Genomic DNA, 9,474 nt, shown 5'->3' on the forward strand with positions numbered 1-9,474 from the left:
CCCTAAGCCTGACAAAGATGCAGCAGAGAAAGAGAATTACAGACCAATATCCCTGATGAACATAGACGCAAAAATCCTCAATAAAATTCTGGCCAATAGAATTCAACAACATATCAGAAAGATCATCCATCAAGACCAAATGGGATTTATCCCTAGTATGCAAGGATGGTTCAACAGTCGCAAATCAATCAATGTGATACACCACATTAACAAACTGCAGAAGAAAAATATGATTATCTCAATAGATGCAGAGAAAACATTCGATAAAATTCAACACCCTTTCATGATGAAAACTCTAAGCAAATTGGGTATAGAAGGAACATTCCTCAATACAATCAAAGCAATTTGTGAAAAACCCACAGCCAACATCCTATTGAATGGGGAAAAGTTGGAAGCATTTCCACTGAGATCTGGTACCAGACAGGGATGCCTACTCTCATCACTGCTATTCATTACAGTTCTGCAAGTTTTACCCAGAGTCATTAAAAGAAGAAGAAATTAAAAGGATACAAATTGTGAAGGAAAAAATCAAACTATCCCTCTTTGCAGAGGATATGATTCTTTATTTAGGGGATCCAAAGAACTCCACTAAGAGACTGTTGGAACTCAAGAAGAGTTTGGCAATGTAGCAGGATATAAAAGCAATGCACAAAAATCAACAGCCTTTGTATACACAGACAATGCCACAGCTGAGAAAGAACTGCTAAGATCAATCCCATTCACAATAGCTACAAAAACAATCAAATACCTTGGAATAAACTTAATCAAGGACATTAAAGATCTCTATGATGAGAATTACAGAACATTAAAGAAAGAAATAGAAGAGGATACCAAGAAATGGAAAAATCTTCCATGCTCATGGATTAGAATCAATATCATCAAAATGTCCATTCTCCCAAAAACAATTTATAGATTCAATATGATACCAATCAAAATACCAAAGACATTCTTCTCAGATCTGGAAAAAATGATGCTGAAATTCATATGGAGACACAGGAGACCTCAAATAGCTAAAGCAATCTTGTACAACAAAAACAAAGCTAGAGGCATCACAATACCAGATTTCAGGACATACTACAGGGCAGTTGTAATCAAAACAGCATGGTACTGGATAGACAAATGGAACAGAATAGAAACACCAGAAATCAACCTAAACATCTACAGCCAACTTCTATTTGATCAAGAAGCTAAAACCAATTCCTGGAGTGAGTAGACTATTCAATAAATGGTGCTGGGCAAACTGGGTGTCCACATACAGAAGTCTGAAGTAAGACCCCTACCTTACACCTTACACAAAAATCTACTCAACATGGATTAAAGATCTAAATCTAAGACTTAACACCTCAAATTATTAGAGAACATCAGAGAAACCCTGCAAGATATAGGCACGAAAACTTCTTGGAAAAGACCCCAGAGGCACAAGCAGTCAACGCCAAAATTAACAATTGGGATTACATCAAATTGAGAAGTATCTGTACTTCAAAAGAAACAGTCAGGAAAGTGAAGAGGCAACCAACAGAATGGGAAAAAATATTTGCACACTATGCAACAGATAAAGGTTTAATAACCAGAATCTACAAAGAGATCAAGAAACTCCACAACAACAAAACAAACAACCCACTTAAGAGATGGCCAAGGACCTAAACAGATATTTTTCAAAAGATGAAATCCAAATGGCCAGCAGATACATGAAAAACTGTTCAGGATCACTAGCCATCAGGGAAATACAAATCAAAACCACAGTGAGGTTTCACCTCACCCTAATTAGAATGGCTCACATACAGAAATCAACCAACAACAGATGCTGGTGGGGATGTGGGGGAAAAGGGACACTAACCCACTGTTGGTGGGAATGCAAACTGGTAAAGCCACTATGGAAGTCAGTCTGGAGATTCCTCAGAAACCTGAATATAGCCCTACCACACAGCCCAGCCATCCCACTCATTGGAATTTAACCAAAGTTAATTGAATTGGCAAATAAAAAGCTATCTGCAACTCAATGTTTATTGCAGCTCAGTTCACAATAGCTAAGACCTGGAATCAATCTAAATGCCCGTCAACAGTGGACTGGATAAAGAAATGATGGGATATATACCTTATAGAATACTATATAGCAGTTTAAAAATGAAATCCATTCATTTGCAACAAAATGGATGAATCTGGAAAACATCATGCTGAGTGAAATAAGCCAATCCCAAATGGTCAAATATCATATGTTCTCCATGAGCTGTGACAACTAACTGAGTACCTAAAAGGAAACCTGTAGAAGTGAAACTGACACAAGGAGAAAGAGTGACTTGATCAGCCCTTGTCCTGACTGTTGAGGAACAGCTTACTATTTTATTCTTTGTAGTATTTTCTTATTCTACTTAATATCATTGGTTAAACTCTTTAAAACTCAAAATTATTCTAAGGAGTTTAGATCCAAGTGAAAATTGATCCCTGTGAAAAATAATAGTGGGTATAAAAGAGGGCGGAGATGTACAGTTTGGCACATGTTAACTCAGACTTACCCCTAATGATAGAGCTAGAAACGTACCAGGGGACTCCAAATCCCATTAGGTTGGCATGTACCAATGCCATCTTACTAAAGTGATCAGTTTAAGTTCATAATTGATCATAAAGATAGGATTAAGTGTCAAAGTGATCACATAAAGGCCATTGTCTGCTAGACACTGATAGAATTGATAGAATTAAAAAGGAAAGAACGATCCAACATGGGAAACAGGATATACAGAAGACTCATAAAATGGCAGATGCCCTACATAGCACTCTGGCCTCAGAATCAGCCCTTAAGGCATTTGGATCTGGCTAAAAATCCCATGAGAGTTTCTCAGGCATGGAAAGCCAAGATACTGTGGCAAAAAATGACCTAAATGAAGGATCTCTGAGTGAGCTCCCAGTGGAATGAATGGGCCATCAAAGAAGAAGGTGCCTTTCTCTGAAGGGAGGAGAGAACTTCCACTTTGATTATGGCTTCGTCTAAATAAGGTCAGAGTTTGTGAACTCAAAAGGCTTCCATAGCCTTGGCAGCTCATGAGAAGAGCTGCGGGTGATTACTGACATCATAAATAAGAGTGCCAATTGTTAAATCAATAAAGGATTCACTGTGTACTTACTTTCCATGTAGGATCTCTGTCCTTAGTGTGTTGTACTATGTGAATTAACGGTAAAACTAGTATTCAAACAGTACTGTACACTTTGTGTGTCTGTGTGGGTGTAAACTGTTGAAATCTTTACTTAGTTTATACTAAGTTGATCTTCTGTATATAAAGATAATTAAAAATGAGTCTTAATGAAGAATGGGATGGGAGAGGGAATAGGAGATGGGATGGTTTGTCGGTGGGAGGGTGGTTATGGGGGGAAAACGTATAATCCGAAAGTTTCAAAATTTATATTTATTAAATATAAATTTTAAAAAAATATACTCCAGGAGGCCTGACTATTGAAAAGATATTAATGGATCCAAAAGAAGATGTAGACTCCAACAAACAGTAACAGGGGTTCAAAACCCCACTTCCACCATAGACATCAATGAGACAGAAAATCAACAAAGAAACAACAGAGCAAAATTACACTATGGACTAAATGGACCTAACTGATATCTACAAAACCTTTCAACCATAGTTGCTTAATACCTATTTGTTTCATCAGTGCATGGAACTTTCTCTAGGATAGACCATATGCTGGGCCATAAAGCAACTCTCAGCAAATTAAAGCAAAAATATCAAAATCATACCATTCATCTGCTCTAACCACAATGGATGAAGCTGAAAATAAACAGCTCAATCTCTAGGACATATTAAAACACATGTACACTGAACAACATAGTCCTGAATGAACAGTGTCACAGGAGAAATATAAAAATTTCTGGTAACAAATGAACATATAAAAACTTATGGGATAGAGCAAAAGCAGAATTAAAAGGGAAATTCATAGCAATTTGTTTCAACAGGCATTTTTCAAGAGAGGAAATTCAAATGGCCAACAGACATTTGAAAAAAATGCTTAGGATCACTAGGCATCAGGGAAAAGCAAATCAAAACCACAATGAGGTTTCACTTCAGAAATCAATGAACAACAAATGCTGGTGAGGATGTGGAAAAAAAGGTACCCTAATCCACTATTGGTGGAATATAAACTGGTGGAGCCACTCTGGAATACACTATGGAGAAATCTGAATATAGATCTACAATATGATCTAGCCATCCCACTCCTGGGAATTTGGTCAGATGAAAAGAAACCAGCATATGAAAGTTATCTGTACTCCTATGTTTATAGCAGCTCAATTTACATGAGCTAAGATATGGAATCAACCTAGATGTCCATAAACTGACGACTGGATAAAGAAATTATGGTACATATACCCTATGGAGTACTATTCAGCTGTAAAAACAAAAAATTGAATTTTGGCTTTTTCAACAAAATGGATGCAGCTAGAAATGACAATACTTAGTGAAATAAGCAAGTACCAAAAAGACAGATATGTGTTTTCCCTGATCTGGGACAACTTAAAGAGTACTTAAAACATAATGTATTGGATTGAAGTTGACATTTTAAGATTTGATGATTATTTACAGCCCTTGTCTTCACTGTTGAAGAATGTTTTTTTAAGATTTATTTATTTATTTGAAAGGCAGAGTCACAGAGAGGCAGAGGCAGAGGCAGAGGCAGAGAGAGAGGTCTTCCAACCTCTGGTTCACTCCCCAGATGGCTGCTGTGCTGATCTGAAGCCAAGAGCTTCCTCTGGGTCTCCCAAGCAGGTGCAGGGGCTCAAGGATTTGAGCCATCTACTACTGCTTTCCCAGGCAATAGCAAGGAGCTGGATCAGAAGTGCAGTAGCCAAGACTTGAACCAGCATCCATATGGGATGCCTGTACTGCAGATGGCAGCATTACCCACCATGCTGAAACAATGGCCCCTGTTCTTTCTTCATACTATTTGTTGAACTCTTTACTTAGTGCAGGGTTAACCTTATGAGTATAAAGTAAACTGAAAACAGGTCTTTGTAAAAATTAAGAGTGGGAATAGGAGAGGGAGAAGAAAGAAGGGTTGGATCATAGGCAGGAGGAAGGATAGGATGGGAATTGTCTCTATATTGCTAAATCTGTATAGATGAAACATATAAAACTTATTTACCTTAAATAAAATTTTTAAAAAAGAGAGCAAACATGTCAAAATGCTTTCTACAACATTTAAAACAATTTTTAAAATCTAATCAGTCTCCTTTTATCAATTAAAATTCTTTGACAATAAGCTGTCACATTGATTATATACTTTAATGAAGATGATGTATATAAAGAGCAAAGCTTGATAGTGCCTCATCACCATGGGTGATTTATGTTTTTTTTTTTTTTTAAAGGGAGGGGTAGAGAAATTCCCTAATCCTAATGTACAATGTTTTAATGATGATATTTAAGGGATAGTGCAGTCAGATCAGGTAAATGTTCCTGGTGAGGGCTTATGCCACTACTCCTAAATATACTTTAAGCTGTTGAATATATACTGGATAACATATAATTTTAATCTTTCTACTATGGATTTTGACTTAAGTTATTGTTCTCAAATTGTGTCTGAGGACTTTTTCATGCTTTGTCTTCCACTGTCTATACATCTATTATTTTAGCCATATTCCATATATGCCTTCAGAACTATACATTTTTCTTATTCATCTAAAAGTCCTTTATTGATGATACTTATACAATTGAGTTGATCTAACATTGACAATGTAATTAACTCAGAATTTTGATGAAAAAATATGGTTCTACAATTAGAATGTTTGAATTTCAAGCTATTCCTCACACATAATTGTTTTAATTCAAACATTAAAGGAGTTTAGTGAAAATCTGAGAGGTACACTGAATTTTTGTATTGTTCAATTGTTTTAAGTGGAAGTAATGTTTCAGAAGTGAGAAATGGGGATTAGCAACAAAGGAAAATTTTAGTCATTCTTTGTTTCATTTAGTCATGATGGATAGTCTAAATAAGAGAAACTGTATCCTGGAAATATATGCCATGAATAAGAAACTAATACATCAAATTTTCATGTAAATTATTTAAAATAATCAAAGAGTTAGTAAATTCAGTTTATATACGCTCCTTTTTTATTTCCCCTAAGGCAAGCTCATAGCACATATTTGGAGTTGTAAATATATAGCTTAAAGTGTAAATTTCTAAGCAGAGCATGGCAAGGTAGATGAATGGATTCCATTAATGTCAGGGGAAGAAATGGAGTTAAATCCGTTTTTCATTTGCCTCAAAAATGAAGCCCTAAGCAAGTTTTGCAAATAGCAAGTCTTGCAAATGGCAAGAGTAATAACAGTTTAGTCATGAACCTACGGCTCTTGGTGTTAATGTACTAATTCATTAAACCAACTCTTTCCCTGACTAAAGTCATTTTGTAAGTGGTTTTTAAGCTAAAATGCCCAGCATAATGAAAGTCTAGATTTTAGCTGTTTTCTTTACCTTCCAATTTTTTTAAAGTAAAACATTTTTCAATGTAAATCACTAACGTTTATGACAATTTTCTTTTTTCATAAATTGTATAAGTACTTCATGATCAAGAATTAGGTCGACAAAATGAAGAAATTCACAAGTAACATAGTGTAAATCCTTAGAAAATTTTGATTGAGTTGAGTCATTTAATAGCTCTAGAAAAGACATCAGCAAACTGGCCTACAGCCTATATTATTTAATAATGTTTAATTTGTTGTATGTTGTCTGTAGCTGCTGCTTCCAAGCTGTGTTGGCATAGCCAAAGAAAAGGAAAAGAAAGAAAAGCAAATCTTCCTTTCACTGTAGGACAGAAGTGCCTGATCAGGTTGCTACAAGTGACTCCAGTAGAAATTCTGGACTCAATAGTCATTTCTTTCTTTCTCTCTAAATTTCTCTTAATGGGAAGATACTTCCTTTCTTTCATTAACTACCAAATGGAAAATGCTTAGTAAACCCAATATGTTAAGGGAACAGAGATGTGTAAAAAGAAAGGAGACACTTCAGAGTCAGACCAGGCATGGGTTCCTTCAGACTCTGTTAATCTCAAGGATAATCTGTGATTTATAATTTATTTCCATATATATTGTTTTATTATTAAACTAGCTATGCAAAAATGGATATTATGGTATCTTCTGGTTCTGACCTCATGTTTTAATAAACTCCCTTGGATCAACTAAATTATAAATCTTTAATCTTTGAGCCCTAGTTATAAAATATATTTATTTTCAGTAAGCTCACAAACAGCAAAGTTTTACTCGCCTAACATTTTTACCTAGTAAATAGTAATGATATGTTTTAACTTCCTTTTTTTTCCAAAGATTAACATCCCTTGACATTAATTACTTTCTCTAGGAAAGGGAACCCTTGTACACTGTAGGTAAGAATGGAATTAGGGCAGCCATTGTAGGGAACAGTATAGATGTCACTCTTAATACTAAGAACATAACTAGCTTTGATACAGCAATCCTACTGCTGGGTATTTATCCAGAGGAAATGAAATCTGTCAAAGAGACATCTGTAGTTACATGTTTATTGTAGCACTATTCATAAAAGAATTGGAAACAATTTTTGTGTACATCAAATGATGAATATAAAAAGAAAATTTGGTCCATGTACACAATGGAGTAGTCTTCAAACATGAAAAAGGAGGGAATCTTATTTGCAACAATATGGATAGTATTGGAAGTCAGTATGTCTAGTGAAATAATTTGGACACAGAGAAACAAGTATCACAGACTTCCCTCACATGTGCAATCTCCAGAAGTTAATCCCATAGAAGTTGAAAAGAAACTGGTAGGTAGCAGGGTGGAGGGAAAGGGAGGAAGGATGGGGAAATGTTGATTAACTGCTGCTCAGTGATGATTAGGGAGATGTTAACGTTCTGTTGTAGAGCAGGGGGATTCTAGATAATGAAAAGGAAGGCTTTTGGATATTTTGCCATAAAGTAATGCTGCCTTTGAGAAGATCAATATGTTTACCCTGACTTGAACACTATGGATTGTATACATGTATCCGAACATCACATGAGGGCTTGGCGCTGTGGCACAGTGGGTTAAAGCCCTGGCCTGAAGTGCTGGCATCCCATATGAGCACCAGTTCTAGTCCCGGCTGCTCCTCTTCTGATCCAGCTCTCTACTGTGGCCTGGGATAGCAGAAGATGGCCCAAGTCCTTGGGCCCCTGCACCAGCGTGGGAGACCTGGAAGAAGCTCCTGGCTCCTGGCTTCAGACTGGTGCAGCTCCGGCCATGGTGGCCATCTAGGGAGTAAACCAGCAGATGGAAGACCTCTGTTTCTACCTCTCTCTTGAACTCTTTCAAATAAATACAATAAAACTTAAAAACAAGAAGAAGAACATCACACAGAGCTGTGGCACAGTGGGCTAAGCCCCTGCCTGCCAGATGAGGAAGCAGGTGTTTGGTGTAGTTGTTAAGACAACACTTGTGATACCCACATCTCATACCAGAGAGCCTGAGTTCAAGTATTGGCTCTGCTTTCTAACCAGTTCCCTGCTAATGAACACCTTAGGAAGCAGCAGGTGATGGCTCAAATACCTGGGTCTATGCCACCCAAAAGGGAGACCCGGATGGAGTTCCATCCTTGCTTTGGCCTAGTGTAGCTTGGCTGTTGTGGGCATTTGGGGAATGAACTAGCAAATAGAAGAAACTCTGTCTCTTTCCCTCTCCTTATCTCACCCCCAAAAATATGCTAGATGAGGTATCTGGACCCCATACCAAAGAATCTGGGTTCATTTCCAAGATTTGGCTCCTGAATCTGTCTTCCTGCTAATGCTGACCCTAGGATGCAGTGGAGATGGCTCAAAGTAATGAAGTACCTGCCACCCATATGGGAGACTTGGATTATGTTCTCAGCTCCTCACTTCAGCCAAGGTCAGCACAGGTCATTGCATGAGCATCTGGGGAATGAACAAGCAAATGGGAACACTATGTTTCTATCTCTCTGTCTCAAAAAGATGATTATTAGAAAAGTAGGAATATAGTTACAACTACTTAATATTAATAAGAATTATTTTTTGTAAACTCATTATACACATGTACTCATATAGAAAATACACAATAGTTTTCATATCATTATTTTGAAATAGAAGTTATAAATTAAACTTTCTCAAATATTAATTTCACTATAATTCCCAGAGTCCAATCCATTAATTAGAGTATAAGTAATAAATATTTCTTGCATTGAACTAAACCATACATTATAATTAGTTTGGATAACAAGGTTAATCTACTAAAGTTCCACTATCAATGATGCTAATATCCTTATTGAATTCTAATCAAGCTCTATGCATAAATTCTAATTGCTCTTACCAAACTGAGTAGTCAAGGTATCTGACCATCATGTACCTTGAGCCTTACGCTGGAGACTTTTCAATTTAACCAAAGCTTTGCACTTGTGATATGCACCCTTATTTGAAAAGATTTTAAAGTACCATACACAATTACACTCTGAACAGCAGGCAGT

This window comes from Oryctolagus cuniculus, chromosome 15, assembly GCF_051225735.1.
Source record: "Oryctolagus cuniculus isolate XC-2025 breed Fujian yellow rabbit chromosome 15, ASM5122573v1, whole genome shotgun sequence".
NCBI lineage: Eukaryota > Metazoa > Chordata > Mammalia > Lagomorpha > Leporidae > Oryctolagus > Oryctolagus cuniculus.